The sequence below is a fragment of the Brienomyrus brachyistius genome, unplaced genomic scaffold (genome assembly GCF_023856365.1).
Source record: "Brienomyrus brachyistius isolate T26 unplaced genomic scaffold, BBRACH_0.4 scaffold118, whole genome shotgun sequence".
In the NCBI taxonomy this organism is placed as follows: domain Eukaryota; kingdom Metazoa; phylum Chordata; class Actinopteri; order Osteoglossiformes; family Mormyridae; genus Brienomyrus; species Brienomyrus brachyistius.
The window spans coordinates 1,090-18,223 of record NW_026042393.1 but is presented as its reverse complement, the minus strand read 5'-3'; the positions used below and the strand labels follow the sequence as shown (position 1 = coordinate 18,223).

The 17,134-nt window shown below is 43.6% G+C and overlaps 1 long non-coding RNA gene across 1 annotated transcript; it reads right to left on the bottom strand.

Moving 5' to 3' along the window:
* Positions 1–1,861: 1,861 nt before the first annotated feature.
* On the bottom strand, positions 1,862–3,679 carry LOC125727803 (uncharacterized). The gene is made up of 3 exons (XR_007388860.1): positions 3,508–3,679; positions 2,700–2,759; positions 1,862–1,959 (listed from the first exon to the last, which is right to left on the bottom strand). It is a non-coding gene; the product is annotated as an uncharacterized LOC125727803 (long non-coding RNA).
* Between the last annotated feature and the right edge of the window lie 13,455 nt (positions 3,680–17,134).

Below are 17,134 nucleotides of genomic sequence, written 5' to 3'. Positions count from 1 at the left end.
GCATTTTTCCATCATCTCAGTCACAACAATCCAGACCATTTGCCTCCTCAGTTTTGGCCGAGGCCTTTTCCCCCTCTCAAGAAAATGCATAACTTCTGCAGGAAGTTTACTCCATGGAATTTCGAAGTTGTCATCCCAATGTATGTCACGTCCTGGGCTGCTGGAAGAGGTTGATGATAGACTTTGGGGTGAAACAGAGAGCAATGACAGCGACTGGGTGGGTGAGGCTTCCACAGATGATAGCGAGCTGTTCTCTGGAGTTTGGTCTTTTAAATTGCAAAAAAAAATACAATTATGATTCACACTGTATGTCTGTCCATGACCATCTCTACTTTTGATTTTGAATAGTTGTCTGTTGTTTTTACTTACATTTCTGTTTCCAAGCAGAAAGAAGCTTTCTCGCTTGTACAGGTCTTAATGCTGTCATCAAATCTGCCTCCGTTACGAAGCGTAGATCATCACTTGTCTCAACTCCGATGGACAGCAAGTGCTCTTCCAGAATGTTTTTGTTCACTGCTTGAAGTTCTGGTAGGACTTCCGTGATGGCGACATCTAGGAAGGTTCGCTCTGAGTCACTCATACTTGCACTGAAGAAGAAATGCCACCACCAAACAAAATAGAAAATCACATAGAGTTCATATACTTAATGGAGCAGGGTATGGATCAGGTAACACTTATATTAATGTTAAATATGTGAGAAGTGAGAAGTGAGCTATTAATTGGACGTTATTTTGCCACAATACTGTGCTTTAGTGGAATGACTCGTGTCCTTCAAGAATGTATGATACCAAAGGATAGAAGTCAGGCAGGTCATTAATGTTAATACACTGTAACCCAAGACTGTCCTGTGTCACAGAATACAGATGGTATTCTGAGAGGAAGATGCCTTTGTGGATATCCATCAGAACATACACAGATGTGTCATTTTGAATCAAGATGAGTAGAAGTTCACCAAACTCCATACACTCATCATTTCTGTACACAAGAAACTGTCCCTTTTTATATGCAGTGCCCTTGTAGTGAATGTCTGTGGTAACTGTGGTATTGCTTTCTGAAAAAGCTAACTCCCTGACTGCATGCTGAATAGTGTCACTGTAGAGGTTGGGATAAAACACACAGCTCTCCTTCACTTGCAGCAGTTCACGGCATTCTTGCCCAGCTAAAAGATAAGCCTGATACATCTGATGACGTGTTGACAAAGTTTGACAAATATTTTTGAAGCTTTTCAAGTGTCTGGCACATCTTTTAAAATAACTGTGTTTACATTCAAACCTAAGCGTCCATAACCTCATCAATGGACCAAATTTCAACAACAGTGCTGAATAATGGCGCAAATAGTGGTGCTTGGGTTTTAGTTGAATTTCAGGAAACAACATCTTTCTCATCTCCAAATACTCTTGGATCAAAATGTCAGCAAATGCTATCTGGGACAAGGAAATGCTCTGAGCACAAATAAGATCCACAATGTCTTTTAACTAGAGAGCTAACTGCCATACTTCATCCTCATGGTTTTTCACTTTGTCACCAATCAAAACTGGCAGCAATCTCAAAAGGTTCCAGTTTTGAACGGCTTGCCCTGATAATTTGGATCCGTCAGGTTTGACAGTACATGGCTTTGTAAGTGCTTCGGATCCTTTATATTTAAACTGTTTAATGCGCCTGTTTAAAAGGGAGTATGTGAACCATTTTTTATTTTTTATAATGTTCTTCAGGTACAGTGCTAGATCATATGACACAACTCCTTCAAAGAGGTCATGACCTAGACAAGGTGGGAGACCAGGCTGGGATACGTTAAAAGACTGAAGGGTATTGAAGATGGAGTTTACCTTTATTCCTCTAACGTCTTGGATAGTTTCAGCCTGGAGATCAGCAACAGCTGCGTCATATGTCTCCGGAGTGCGTGGAGGACCACAGGCATTCGGATCAGCATAAAACTCACTTCGTGTTACTTCACAGTACCTGCAAAAATATTGAGAGCAGCTGAAGTTTTCTGTAAACCCTCCTATGCAATGAGAACCCAAGTTGTCCCCAGCAATACAGTAAAGACCCCCTTTTACTGTTTCTCCATCTACATCTAATCCATCTGTTTCCAAAGATTTCAGATCTTCCAACAACTCTGAAAAAACTTTGGTTATTCCAAAACGCTTGAAGTCATTCTCAACACACAACAAGACTAAAAACATATTACCTGTATTTGAACGCAAATGAATGGGTAAATTTGCTAATGACAGATAGACTGCAAGAAGTTTGTGCATCTTTTTAGCAGAACCCAGGGGATTCACTACCTCAAATGAATCTTGGAACAAAATCAGTTTGAGGCTTTCAGGGTTTTCATTAAAGAGCTGGTGACATTTGAAATTTTTTCCATCATATAAATCCTTAAAAATCTCTACATCAGGACCCCCAAACTGTTGTGACGGTGTATTCTTCCATAACTGTGACTCTAAAAAGCTCTTCAGAGTTTCTCCCATTGGTATGTAGTAAGCAAATTTTTCTATCATGTTTTCATCCATTCCCAATGGCACTTTCTTGGGTTCTGTGTATTTAAACATTTTTTTGAATGTTTGATTTCTGGTGTGTGTTGTTCCTAATTGTCCTTGATGGCAAGCAGAGAACAAATCTGACTCTTTAATGCAGTCACAGATTTTAGTGACAGCTTCATCTGATAGGCTCATTTCATTTTGTAGTAAACAACTTACCTTATTTATTGTGTAGGCTTGACCCAATTCGTGCACATTCTGCATTTCCTCAGCAATACTCTGTATAGTAGAGGCAGGAATTAGCAGCTGTCCTTGCAGTTTAAGGTAAAAGAGACACATGTTTCTGAGAAAAGACTGACTATCATTTTCTGGCATATCACTGGCTGAACTAGCAGATGGCATGGCTTCATGTATGTTTTCTGAATATTCTGTACCATCATTTAGGGACTGAGGGCGAGATTTCTTGTACATGTCATCAATACCATCTGGGGAACATGCTTTATGCTTCCTACACATGTGAGAAGTAAATGATGACTTTTTTGTAAACACATGCTCACAACCACTTACTGGACATGACACAGACCTGCCCTCTGCAATATGATCATTTAAGTGGGACACTAGCTCTTTCACTGTTTGAAAATGGCGGGCACATAATGAAACAGCACATTTTAAATCTGCAACAAGAGCTTTAGGATCAGCTTGAAGTGCAGGTGCATTGTGCACACGATAAAAATGCCCCTTGAAAGCAGAGTAAGTGGTGAATGTTTGACTGCAACTGGCGCCAACACATTTAAAAAGACAACAAGGCTCATTCCTATGCACTCTGCAATGTAATACATAGCCTCTTAATGTGACCAATATCTTTTTACAAAAGACGCAGGTGATCATTTTTAGTATTTCAAAAGTTTGCCCGTGCTTTTTCGCTGAACTAGCATGCTAGCGCTAAGTTATCAAGCATTGGTCTGAGTATCAACTGGTGCTTGTGATGTTTTTTTCTCGAAAAAAGTCGCCAAAATATTAAACTTACCGTGCAAACTTTCTGATGAACAAACACAGATCATCAAAAGAAAATTCAAATCGTATGTTTGTAATTTGTCCTAAAGACTTCGACGTTTTCTGTCTTCTCCTTCTCCACTCTGCAAATGGTGCGTGCTCCCGCCCTCACGTCATTATCCAATCAGAGACGAGCTTCAGATGCACATTCAAAATTAGGCGCACTCAGTGCAGCAGAGAGTGACCTACAGCTCTGTGAAGAGGAGGCACCATAGAAATCCTATAGGTGGCATTGTAAGTTTGTTTAGCCTGTAATAATGAGACATTGCTAACAACCCAAAACAGTAGTCTAGTCTAAGTATCACATTGTCATTAAAAGAAACATAAAGAATACAAGCATTATGACTGAACAGAAGCATTACTTAGGCGTTAAATGATAATTTCTTATAGGTTACTCAACAATAGGCTGCAAATAGCCCGAATGATTAAAAAAACACATAATGTAAACAATTATAATTGTATATTTTTATATAGCCTATAAATAGAGAGGCAACCTCTCAGGTTCACATCTTCTGTGAAAACATTTTTATTAGTCTTATACCTGAATTTGCATCATTTCATGATCATGTTAAAAGTAGGCCCAGTAAATGCCTACAGTATAAACTTGAAAAGTGACTTACATATAATTCTTGTATTTTTTAAAAACAACTGACTAAAACTATATATTTTTTACAATATTTACATGTCAAATTAACAAAATTGTTTTGTTATAAGTATTAAAGTATTTCACTGTTTTTGTTCCTAGTATTTGTAGTTTTAACAAATAAATTTGATTATAATCACACATTGATGTTGTACATATAACAAAAATATTATATTTAATAGTTTACAAAAGTCCGCTGTGATTGAAGCAGGAAAATTGTGTTTTTGGGTTTACTATACTTTTCTGTAGTGATTTTACATGGTTTTAATGTCAAATTCACTGCCATTTCTTACAGTGTAGTCAGTTTATTAATGAAATTGGAATTTTGTCTTAATATAAGAAAATTATACTTAGATTTTCATTTTTTGCAGTGAAGTTACTGTACCTGATTTCAGGTACAGTGAAGGATATAAGTATTTGACCCCCCACTGAATTCTTAAGTTGACCCATTAATAAAGAACTGAGAAGTCTGTAATTTCACTGGTATGCTTATTTGAACAGCAAAAGATAGATTATTAACAAAACAAGCATGTAAAAAGCATTACATAACACTTACAAACCAATTACAAACTTCTCACCTGTCTCACTGTGGCCCCTCCTCCATCTCTGTGGCTACTCTGCCAAGGTTGGATTTGAACCAGCAACCCTAACCCTTCTAATCACAGAAGCAGAGGCTTAGCCCACAGCACCACTCACCATTCCTACCCACATGCTGTTTTTCGTATATATGTCTTTTTCTTCCCTATCTTGCCAAATAAAGGATTCACACACATATACCTATCATTTCTGCCGAGGCTGGATTTGAACCAGCAACCTAGTGTAATCCGGTGTTCGATTCTTTTTTTTATTTTATTCTGCGGAGTATGAATAGAATAGTATGAATAGAACATGATATATGTGCTGCGCTGATGCAGGCACCGCATATGTTGTTTTGTATTCTGTTTCCGTTTACTTTAATTGGGTACTGTTATGTCCACCAATCGGGAAAAGGGGCGGGAGCATAAGACGCTGGCGGGAAACGAGAGACGCTGGCGGGGAACGGAGAAGCGGACAAGACTGCTCGTCTTGTGAGCGACTGTTTCAAGCCGTGGAGCGGTGAGAAACGCCAGTGTACCCAGTGAGGAGAGAGAAGCCGGCTGGAGCGGGAGTCGCAGGACTGCTCGTCTTGCGAGGGGCTCGCCACAAGCTGCGGACAGCGGCGAATCACCAGCACAGCGCTTCGGAGAGGGAGAATAAATTGGCCCTACAGGAGGGAAAGACCGTGGAACGAAAGAAAAATATTGCTTACTCCGGGATTTGGAGCACGCCTGAAATTGGGTGGACTGGTAGGCATATTATTTTTTATTTATTTTGTTTTTGCTCTTCAGAGTGAAGTGGCCATTTTTCCGTTTGTGGTCACTACGGGCGCAAGCATCAACCAGGCCTGCCACGGTCCTTTGCTTTAATTTTCTTCATATTTAAGTGTTTGATGGACTACCGGACTGAGGGTTATTGTATATTTGTTGTTATTTTTGAATATGTTTGAATGTATTATGTTTGGTGTCGATTAGTGTAATTTAGCAAATGTTTTAAAGTTAACTGCATCATTGTGTATTGCGGAGAAGATTGCACCGAACATAGCCTATGCTGGCTTAGCACAGGCTCTGACTAGATCGCAACGCATAAGGAAAGGAGAGGACGAACGAAACCAGGGCCCCCCGGTTAGTGTTAATGCAGTGTACGACCCCATAGAGGGCCGACGGGGGCGCTACATAAATTGGAGGCACCGCTGGGATCTGCTTTGCGTTTATTAAAATTAACTGATAGTTAGGTGCGGTCTTCTTCTGTTTTATAAAATTGCCAGGCGTTTGTCAAATGGAGTCCCAGTTATATTTAACGTTTCAGGGCGAGCTTGTTCGTTGGTGTCAGGGGGAAGGTCTTGAGGCTAACCATGCCTTCTTAGTGGTTGGAGTAGACGAGGAAGTTACCTGTTGGCAAATTGAGGAAGTACTTCAAGCCGTTCAGGGTTGCGGACGCGTGAGTGTGAGAGGTAAGACGTACAGTAAAGAGGCCGATTGCCTGATAGGCCTCTCTACTGCCCCCAGGGAAGTTAAATATATTGATGGAGCCCAAGTGTGGAAAATTGTAGTGGCTAACCTGGCTCCTATGGTTCCAAGTGGGTTCACAGAAAAATTGAAGGACCTTTTAATGACTGAAGGGAAAACGGTGGCTGATTTACGGAGTTATTGTGCTGCCAGTAGTTCTAAAAGGGACAGCGAGGAGTCACTTTTTGAAGTAATGGGAGAGTTGTTAAAACAGGTTTATAAGGGTCAGTCTGAGGGTCAGGGTTACCGCCGCCTCAGGGTTTTTTCAGGCATCACTCCCACTCCTGCAGGGGAGGAACCCTTGGAGTATTGGCTGGAGCAGGCAACTTTGATGGTAGAGGAGAGTGATTGTCCTGATAGAGAAAAGAGGTGTAGAATACTGGAAAGTTTGAGGGGCCCTGCTTTAGAGATTATCAGGGTTCTGAGATTCAGTAAACCTGAAGCCAAGCCCGAAGAATACCTGGAAGCTATAAACAGTGCTTTTGGGTCACCAGAATCTGGCGAGGATTTGTATTTTGCATTCCGTCTTGTGCAACAAAAATCTGGTGAGAAATTATCAGATTATCTTAGGAGACTGGAACCTTTCCTGGCAAAAGTGGTAAAGAAAGGAGGAATAATGGTAAGGGATATGGATAGGGTAAGGGTAGAGCAGTTACTCAGAGGAGCAGTGGGCGCTGATTTGCTGTTATTACAATTGCGCCTCAGAGGAGGAATAACCCCCCTGCTTTTATTGACTTACTTACTGAGATTCGGGAAGAGGAAGAGTATGAAAAGTCACGGCAGCGAGTAAGTGTTAGGGTTCGTAATGTTGGAGCTCAAGAGGATTCTGTTGTGTCAGGATTTGAGATGCAGGAGTTAAAGGCTGATCTAAAGGCCTTGAAGGCTAAAGTAATAGCAATGAGCAGCAATCCTAATGCTACTAGGGATGCTGTGGAAACACAAATTTTACCTTTGGAACCATTATCTGTGGATAAGGACAGGTCAGATGTTGTTGCACTGCAGAAGAGTTAGTAGGCTTAAACAGAAAGTAAGGACATTAGAAGAGGACGGGGGACGATCGGTTTTGGCTAGTGCTGTGAAACCGATTTCAACCGAAGGCAGTTCACCATCTTCTTACAAGACACATGGCATGAGAGAGGCTGACCGTTTCTGTTACCGTTGTGGAGGAAACGGGCATATAGCTAGGAAGTGCACGTATCCAGAAAGTAAGGAAGTCATAAAAAAACTGATAGCTTCACTGCGTAGAGCCAGGGAGAAACATGGTAATAGTGACCGAGAATCTGGGAACGAGGCATTGCATTGTTCTGTAAAAAAACAAGCCATACAGTTCAAGTCAGTAAATTCTGTGCCGAAAGGTTTAGTATGGCCTGTATCTACAGTGCAGCTTAGGATCAATGGTCACTCGTGTGCAGCACTGTTGGATAGTGGGTCACAGGTAACTATTATCTTTGAGAAGTGGTATGCACAGTACTTGTCTAATGTCCCCATCCACCCTGTATCTGGTTTTGCCATATGGGGCCTTAGTGAAGCCAGTTATCCATACAAAGGCTATGTGGTGGTGGAGGTTCAGTTCCCAAAAGAGTTTACAGGTGCTCCTGAGAACATTGTCTGTTCTGGCACTGATTTGCCCGGGCCCAATTACCCCAGATCAGACTCTAGTAATCTTAGGGACTAACGCCAGTTTGTTTCAGAGGCTCACTTCTTTGTGTCAGGGAGCACAGGGTGCAGTGTTGACGCGTGTTTTGAGGGCCACCGGTACGACCGATGCATGTGCCCCTGCGTTGCGTGGTTCAGATGATGTGATAGGTCAAGTGAGATGGACGGTTGGTGGGCAACTTCCTGTGCTTAATGTGAACCTTAAAACCATGAAGGATGTTTTGATCCAGATGGGGCACATGCTGAATATCACAAGGGTTGGTTCTTGTATTAGCTGTACAGTGTGAAGATGCAAAATAGTGTTTTTGTCAACCTTACTCACCTTTTTAACTGAATTTTTTAACAAAATAATTGTGTCTATATAATTATATAATCATGCACTAAATCTCCAAATGGTATATCGCAAACAATTTAGAAATATCAGGTAATTTCGCAATTTCTAATACAAAGTCATGGTTTAAAATTGAGGGTTAACTAAGGGCACAGCTGGTAAAAAATTTACAAATAAAATTTTTTTTGAAAATCATGAGTCTGATTATGCCTCATATTAGGCAAAAATTGGATTTTCTCGCATCTAATTTCATAAATCTAAAATATTTAATTATATGAAAGTTATGGTAAAGTCAGTACAACAGCCCTAACCTTTTTTGTTTTAATTACTTACCTTTTCTTTGAAGTGTAAATACTCAGTTTGCTATGCAAGAGAGAGGACCATTCTTAAAATACTTTGAACGAGAATATAACGTTAAGGCAAGTAGCTAGCATTGCTGCTGCCTTAACATACTTTGCAAAATCACCTATTATTGTTAGAAATATGCTAATATGCTAGCATGATTGTAGTTTTTTATACATTGCCTGTTTTGATGCTAGTTTTATGTCTTCACTCTACTCATCAGCTTTGATCTGAGTAACTTTGTTTCTTGTGTCGACGACATTCCTAGGGTGAGTTACGCCCACTTCCGGTTTTGTTGCTAATATGCCAACATGATTGTAGTTTTTTTTGTGCATTGCCTGTTTTGATGCTAGTTTAATGTCTTTACTCATCAACTCTGATCTGAGGAACTTTGTTTCTAGTGTCGACGACATTCCTAGGCTGTGTTACGCCCACTTCCTGTTTTGATGCTAACATGATTGTAGTTTTTTTGTGCATTGCCTGTTTTGATGCGAGTTTAATGTCTTTACTCATCAACTCTGATCTGAGGAACTTTGTTTCTAGTGTCGACGACATTCCTAGGGTGAGTTACTCCCACTTCCGGTTTTGTTGCTAATATGCTAACATGATTGTAGTTTTTTTGTGCATTGCCTGTTTTGATGCTAGTTTTATTTCTTTACTCTACTCATCAACTCTGTTCTGAGGAACTTTGTTTCTTGTGTCGACGACATTCCTAGGCTGTTACGCCCACTTCCTGTTTTGATGCTAACATGATTGTAGTTTTTTCTGTACATAGCCTGTTTTGACGCTAGTTTTATGTCTTTACTCTACTCATCAGCTTTGATCTGAGTAACTTTGTTTCTTGTGTCGACGACATTCCTAGGGTGAGTTACTCCCACTTCCGGTTTTGATGCTAACATGATTGTAGTTTTTTGTGCATTGCCTGTTTTGATGCTAGTTTTATCTTTACTCATCAACTCTGTTCTGAGGAACTTTGTTTCTAATCTCTAGGGTATTCCTAGGCTGTGAGATGCTGACTTCTGGTTTTGATGCTAATATGCTAGCATGATTGTAGTTTTTTGTACATTGCCTGTTTTGACGCTAGTTTTATGTCTTTACTCTACTCATCAGCTTTGATCTGAGTAACTTTGTTTCTTGTGTCGACGACATTCCTAGGGTGAGTTACGCCCACTTCCGGTTTTGATGCTAACATGATTGTAGTTTTTTGTGCATTGCCTGTTTTGATGCTAGTTTTATCTTTACTCATCAACTCTGTTCTGAGGAACTTTGTTTCTAATCTCTAGGGTATTCCTAGGCTGTGAGATGCTGACTTCTGGTTTTGATGCTAATATGCTAGCATGATTGTAGTTTTTTGTACATTGCCTGTTTTGACGCTAGTTTTATGTCTTTACTCTACTCATCAGCTTTGATCTGAGTAACTTTGTTTCTTGTGTCGACGACATTCCTAGGGTGAGTTACGCCCACTTCCGGTTATCTCACTGGTGATTTCCTGGAGCGGCTAGATTCCCTCAACCTATAACAACATGTTGATGTCCCCACACATTCCAGGGGTCACACACTTGACTTGGTCATTTCAAACTTCGCCCCCATCAGTAATCTACAGGTATATGATCTTGGTATCTCGGACCATAAAGTAGTGTCAATGGAGCTGCCCTTTCTCTCCCCCCATATCAAACCAAAACGTCAGATCCATTTCAGAAATCTGAAGACCATCAATGCAGATGCCCTGGACCTTAAATTTCTCTCCTCTGAACCTGTCAGCAGTGCAACAGCAGAGGTGCAACATGCACATCAATTTTCTTCAGACAAAAAGTTGATAATATCCGTTCATACCTCTCCATCACGAATATCTTGCCTCCTCCAACTGTCGACCTACTACCTGAGAAGGTCCAGCCACTTTGCTCCTTCTCTGCTACCACACGGGAAGAGGTGGAGAACGTCATCAGGAAAATGAAACCATCTACCAGTTCCCTGGACCCTTTCCCTTCAGCCCTGCTAAAGGTCAACATCTCTGCCGTCTCTCCACTCATCACCCGGATCATAAACCAATCCCTCCTGACTGGCCATATTCCTTCTACTTTAAAAACTGCTGTCATCAGACCTCTATTGAAAAAACCCACCATGGACTCTGAAGTTCTCTCTAACTATGGGCCCATCTCCAATCTTCCATGCCTCTCTAAAGTTCTGGAAAAAAACAGTTGCAGCACAACTTCATGATCACCTCAAACTGAGTAACCTGTTTGAAAAATTTCAGTCCGGTTTCCGCCCTGGCCATAGCACAGAAACAGCCCTGGTCAGGGTCACCAATGATCTTCTGATGACGGCAGATACTGGTTCCCCTTCTATACTCATCCTCCTCGACCTGACAGCTGCTTTTGACACAATAGACCATAACATCCTCTTTCACCGCCTGCAATGCACCCTTGGACTCTCAGGAACTGTTCATAACTGGTTCACGTCATACCTAACTGGCAGAACCGAACATGTCACCCTTGGCAGCGCAAAATCTCACATCCGCAACGTCACCTGTGGTGTCCCACAGGGCTCCGTGCTTGGCCTCACTTGACACCAAGTCAAGTGTGTGACCCCTGGAATGTGTGGGGACATCAACATGTTGTTGTAGGTTGAGGGAATCTAGCAGCTCCAGGAAATCAGCAGTGAGATAACCGGAAGTGGTCTTTACTCTACTCAACTCTGATCTGAGGAACGTTTTGTTTCTAGTGTCTACGACAATCCTAGGCTGAGTTACGCCCAGACTTCCGGTTTTGATGCTAATATGCTAGCATGATTGTAGTTTTTTGTACATTGCCTATTTTGACACTAATTTCTTCACTTGATTCTACTCATCAAGCCGGATCTGAGGAACTTTGTTCCTAGTGTCGACGACATTCCTAGGCTGAGTTACGCCCACTTCCGGTTTTGATGCTAATATGTTAACAGGATTATCTGCTGTATTATCCCCCCATTAAACTAAAAAACCTTGCAGTGCCAATTCATGTATCTGCATTTTAAAAAAAAAAATAATAATTTGTATCCTGGTGCAGGGATGCCTTCCTTGGTCCAAAGAGGTGAGTGCTCAAATGATGTTAGTGGTATGATAGAAATGTTAATATCAGCACACATATTAGTGTGTGTTCCTCAATATAATAGTAAGTGTCCCCGTGCTTTGCATACATAAATGCTACACAAGTTATCCCCCCTACAAACTGAATCCATTTCTGATGTTGCCAGCGGGTTCCTGAGGCCACCCCCCGCCAAGTGTGCCCCACGTACCTCATATTAAACCCTTGAGGTGTCCAGGTCTGTAGTCGCTGGATCCACCTGTATTCCATTCTGACCCTTTGTGCGTGACCATGTACTATTTGCTAGTAAGCCTGAAATTACTACATTGTTTAGGCCATGTTATTGGAAGTGTTGTGCTACCATAATGAGCTTGGTATTCTGGGAAAATGTGTACAAGTGTTGTTTAAGACTAATGGTTTACTAATTTGTTGCCCGTCTCTCCCACATACTTTTCCTGACAATGGTTACATTGGATCAGAAAGATCACATTACAGGTAGTGAGGGAGATGTTTTCCTGAATAACAAATGTGAGATCCCAATGCCTTATGCTGTTAATTGGTTTAAAATAAGGGCATACCTGTGCTAAGGTATTGTCTTTAAAAGTATTGAATTTGGAATGCACTAAATATCCTTAAGATTTTTGTTTACCGATAGGCGGAGATGAACCTGAATTTTTGCAACTGTTGTGTCCTCTGAAAGTAATTTTTAAGCTTATTTAATGTTATAGCTTTCGAGGAGTAGGTAGTGATAAATATAATTATTGTACATTGCTCTGTTATAGACTGGGTTGGTATATAGATGTCCCTTAATGTTTTGGCTTGATTTTGTCAGTGGGATGTAATAATTAGTTTCTTCCAATTGCCTTAGTGCTTCTAATTTGTACTGCTGTGTATCCAAGATAAAGCCTCAGCGATCGTTATCTGCTGGTTTAATGATTATATCTTTATTCTTATGTAATGTTTTTATGGCCCTCTGCTGCATTGTAATATTGGGTTTTTGTGTGTAATGGTGTGTGAGTGATTAAACTCATATAATGATTGATAACAATATTTAATTTAATCGGTAGAAACCTGCAGTGCTTTTTTTACTGTAGTGCTGTTTGAAAATATTAGATTACTTTATAGTATTACAATAGGAAACTATACATCTAGTATAAATGACTGTTCCCCGTAGTGGTAAGCCCTGGGAAGTAAGCATATGGCAGGCAATGGGTTTTAAAGGTAAGTTCATATCTCCTGTTTTTTGTTTCAGAATTTTTTCTTGCAGGTCACCTTGGTGATAATGGTTCAACTGAATAAAATATCATGCCCCCTGGTGGTTGTTGTTAATTATTGCCTTTGGGAGAGGGGTTTCAGGTACATTTACCAAGGGGATCCCAAAAAGGTAAGTAAAAAACGGTAAGTAGGGGGGTTAGGGTGCTTTAGGGGGGTTAGGGTGCTTTAGGGGGGTTAGGGTGCTTTAGGGGGGTTAGGGTGCTTTAGGGGGGTTAGGGTGCTTTAGGGGGGTTAGGGTGCTTTAGGGGGGTTAGGGTGCTTTAGGGGGGTAGGGTGCTTTAGGGGGGTTAGGGTGCTTTAGGGGGTTAGATGTTGAGGTTTATGGTTGGGGTAAGTGTTAGGTTTATGGTTGGGGTAAGTGTTAGGTTTATGGTTGGGGTAAGTGTTAGGCTTGGGGGTCTCTAAGTGCTAGGGGTCTCTAAGTGCTAGGGGTCTCTAAGTGCTAGGGGTCTCTAAGTGCTAGGGGTCTCTAAGTGCTAGGGGTCTCTAAGTGCTAGGGGTCTCTAAGTGCTAGGGGTCTCTAAGTGCTAGGGGTCTCTAAGTGCTAGGGGTCTCTAAGTGCTAGGGGTCTCTAAGTGCTAGGGGTCTCTAAGTGCTAGGGGTCTCTAAGTGCTAGGGGTCTCTAAGTGCTAGGGGTCTCTAAGTGCTAGGGGTCTCTAAGTGCTATGGGTCTCTAGCTAGGGTCTCTAAGGCTAGGGGTCTCTAAGTGCTAGGGGTCTCTAAGTGCTAGGGGTCTCTAAGTGCTAGGGGTCTCTAAGTGCTAGGGGTCTCTAAGTGCTAGGGGTCCTAAGTGCTAGGGGTCCTCTAAGTGCTAGGGTCTCTAAGTGCTAGGGGTCTCTAAGTGCTAGGGGTCTCTAAGTGCTAGGGGTCTCTAAGTGCTAGGGGTCTCTAAGTGCTAGGGGTCTCTAAGTGCTAGGGGTCTCTAAGTGCTAGGGGTCTCTAAGTGCTAGGGGTCTCTAAGTGCTAGGGGTCTCTAAGTGCTAGGGGTCTCTAAGTGCTAGGGGTCTCTAAGTGCTAGGGGTCTCTAAGTGCTAGGGGTCTCTAAGTGCTAGGGGTCTCTAAGTGCTAGGGGTCTCTAAGTGCTAGGGGTCTCTAAGTGCTAGGGGTCTCTAAGTGCTAGGGGTCTCTAAGTGCTAGGGGTCTCTAAGTGCTAGGGGTCTCTAAGTGCTAGGGGTCTCTAAGTGCTAGGGGTCTCTAAGTGCTAGGGGTCTCTAAGTGCTAGGGGTCTCTAAGTGCTAGGGGTCTCTAAGTGCTAGGGGTCTCTAAGTGCTAGGGGTCTCTAAGTGCTAGGGGTCTCTAAGTGCTAGGGGGCTCTAAGTGCTAGGGGTCTCTAAGTGCTAGGGGTCTCTAAGTGCTAGGGGTCTCTAAGTGCTAGGGGTCTCTAAGTGCTAGGGGTCTCTAGTGCTAGGGGTCTCTAAGTGCTAGGGGTCTCTAAGTGCTAGGGGTCTCTAAGTGCTAGGGGTCTCTAAGTGCTAGGGTCTCTAAGTGCTAGGGTCTCTAAGTGCTAGGGGTCTCTAAGTGCTAGGGGTCTCTAAGTGCTAGGGGTCTCTAAGTGCTAGGGGTCTCTAAGTGCTAGGGGTCTCTAAGTGCTAGGGTCTCTAAGTGCTAGGGGTCTCTAAGTGCTAGGGGTCTCTAAGTGCTAGGGGTCTCTAAGTGCTAGGGGTCTCTAAGTGCTATGGGGCTCTAAGTGCTAGGGGTCTCTAAGTGCTAGGGGTCTCTAAGTGCTAGGGGTCTCTAAGTGCTAGGGGTCTCTAAGTGCTAGGGTCTCTAAGTGCTAGGGGTCTCTAAGTGCTAGGGGTCTCTAAGTGCTAGGGGTCTCTAAGTGCTAGGGGTCTCTAAGTGCTAGGGGTCTCTAAGTGCTAGGGGTCTCTAGTGCTAGGGGTCTCTAAGTGCAGGGGTCTCTAAGTGCTAGGGGTCTCTAAGTGCTAGGGCTCTAGTGCTAGGGTCTCTAAGTGCTAGGGGTCTCTAAGTGCTAGGGGTCTCTAAGTGCTAGGGGTCTCTAAGTGCTAGGGGTCTCTAAGTGCTAGGGGTCTCTAAGTGCTAGGGGTCTCTAAGTGCTAGGGGTCTCTAAGTGCTAGGGGTCTCTAAGTGCTAGGGGTCTCTAAGTGCTAGGGGTCTCTAAGTGCTAGGGGTCTCTAAGTGCAGGGGTCTCTAAGTGCTAGGGGTCTCTAAGTGCTAGGGGTCTCTAAGTGCTAGGGGTCTCTAAGTGCTAGGGGTCTCTAAGTGCTAGGGGTCTCTAAGTGCTAGGGGTCTCTAAGTGCTAGGGGTCTCTAAGTGCTAGGGGTCTCTAAGTGCTAGGGGTCTCTAAGTGCTAGGGGTCTCTAAGTGCTAGGGGTCTCTAAGTGCTAGGGGTCTCTAAGTGCTAGGGGTCTCTAAGTGCTAGGGGTCTCTAAGTGCTAGGGGTCTCTAAGTGCTAGGGGTCTCTAAGTGCTAGGGGTCTCTAAGTGCTAGGGGTCTCTAAGTGCTAGGGGTCTCTAAGTGCTAGGGGTCTCTAAGTGCTAGGGGTCTCTAAGTGCTAGGGTCTCTAAGTGCTAGGGGTCTCTAAGTGCTAGGGGTCTCTAAGTGCTAGGGGTCTCTAAGTGCTAGGGGTCTCTAAGTGCTAGGGGTCTCTAAGTGCTAGGGTCTCTAAGTGCTAGGGGTCTCTAAGTGCTAGGGGTCTCTAAGTGCTAGGGGACTCTAGTGCTAGGGGTCTCTAAGTGCTAGGGCTCTAAGGCTAGGGGTCTCTAAGTGCTAGGGGTCTCTAAGTGCTAGGGGTCTCTAAGTGCTAGGGGTCTCTAAGTGCTAGGGGTCTCTAAGTGCTAGGGGTCTCTAAGTGCTAGGGGTCTCTAAGTGCTAGGGGTCTCTAAGTGCTAGGGGTCTCTAAGTGCTAGGGGTCTCTAAGTGCTAGGGGTCTCTAAGTGCTAGGGGTCTCTAAGTGCTAGGGGTCTCTAAGTGCTAGGGGTCTCTAAGTGCTAGGGGTCTCTAAGTGCTAGGGGTCTCTAAGTGCTAGGGGTCTCTAAGTGCTAGGGGTCTCTAAGTGCTAGGGGTCTCTAAGTGCTAGGGGTCTCTAAGTGCTAGGGGTCTCTAAGTGCTAGGGGTCTCTAAGTGCTAGGGGCTCGAAGTGCTAGTCTCTAAGTGCTAGGGGTCTCTAAGTGCTAGGGGTCCTCTAAGTGCTAGGGGTCTCTAAGTGCTAGGGGTCTCTAAGTGCTAGGGGTCTCTAAGTGCTAGGGGTCTCTAAGTGCTAGGGGTCTCTAAGTGCTAGGGGTCTCTAAGTGCTAGGGGTCTCTAAGTGCTAGGGGTCTCTAAGTGCTAGGGGTCTCTAAGTGCTAGGGGTCTCTAAGTGCTAGGGGTCTCTAAGTGCTAGGGGTCTCTAAGTGCTAGGGGTCTCTAAGTGCTAGGGGTCTCTAAGTGCTAGGGGTCTCTAAGTGCTAGGGGTCTCTAAGTGCTAGGGGTCTCTAAGTGCTAGGGGTCTCTAAGTGCTAGGGGTCTCTAAGTGCTAGGGGTCTCTAAGTGCTAGGGGTCTCTAAGTGCTAGGGGTCTCTAAGTGCTAGGGGTCTCTAAGTGCTAGGGGTCTCTAAGTGCTAGGGGTCTCTAAGTGCTAGGGTCTCTAAGTGCTAGGGGTCTCTAAGTGCTAGGGGTCTCTAAGTGCTAGGGGTCTCTAAGTGCTAGGGGTCTCTAAGTGCTAGGGGTCTCTAAGTGCTAGGGGTCTCTAAGTGCTAGGGGTCTCTAAGTGCTAGGGGTCTCTAAGTGCTAGGGGTCTCTAAGTGCTAGGGGGTCTCTAAGTGCTAGGGGTCTCTAAGTGCTAGGGGTCTCTAAGTGCTAGGGGTCTCTAAGTGCTAGGGGTCTCTAAGTGCTAGGGGTCTCTAAGTGCTAGGGGTCTCTAAGTGCTAGGGGTCTCTAAGTGCTAGGGGTCTCTAAGTGCTAGGGGTCTCTAAGTGCTAGGGGTCTCTAAGTGCTAGGGGTCTCTAAGTGCTAGGGTCTCTAAGTGCTAGGGGTCTCTAAGTGCTAGGGGTCTCTAAGTGCTAGGGGTCTCTAAGTGCTAGGGGTCTCTAAGTGCTAGGGGTCTCTAAGTGCTAGGGGTCTCTAAGTGCTAGGGGTCTCTAAGTGCTAGGGGTCTCTAAGTGCTAGGGGTCTCTAAGTGCTAGGGGTCTCTAAGTGCTAGGGGTCTCTAAGTGCTAGGGGTCTCTAAGTGCTAGGGGTCTCTAAGTGCTAGGGGTCTCTAAGTGCTA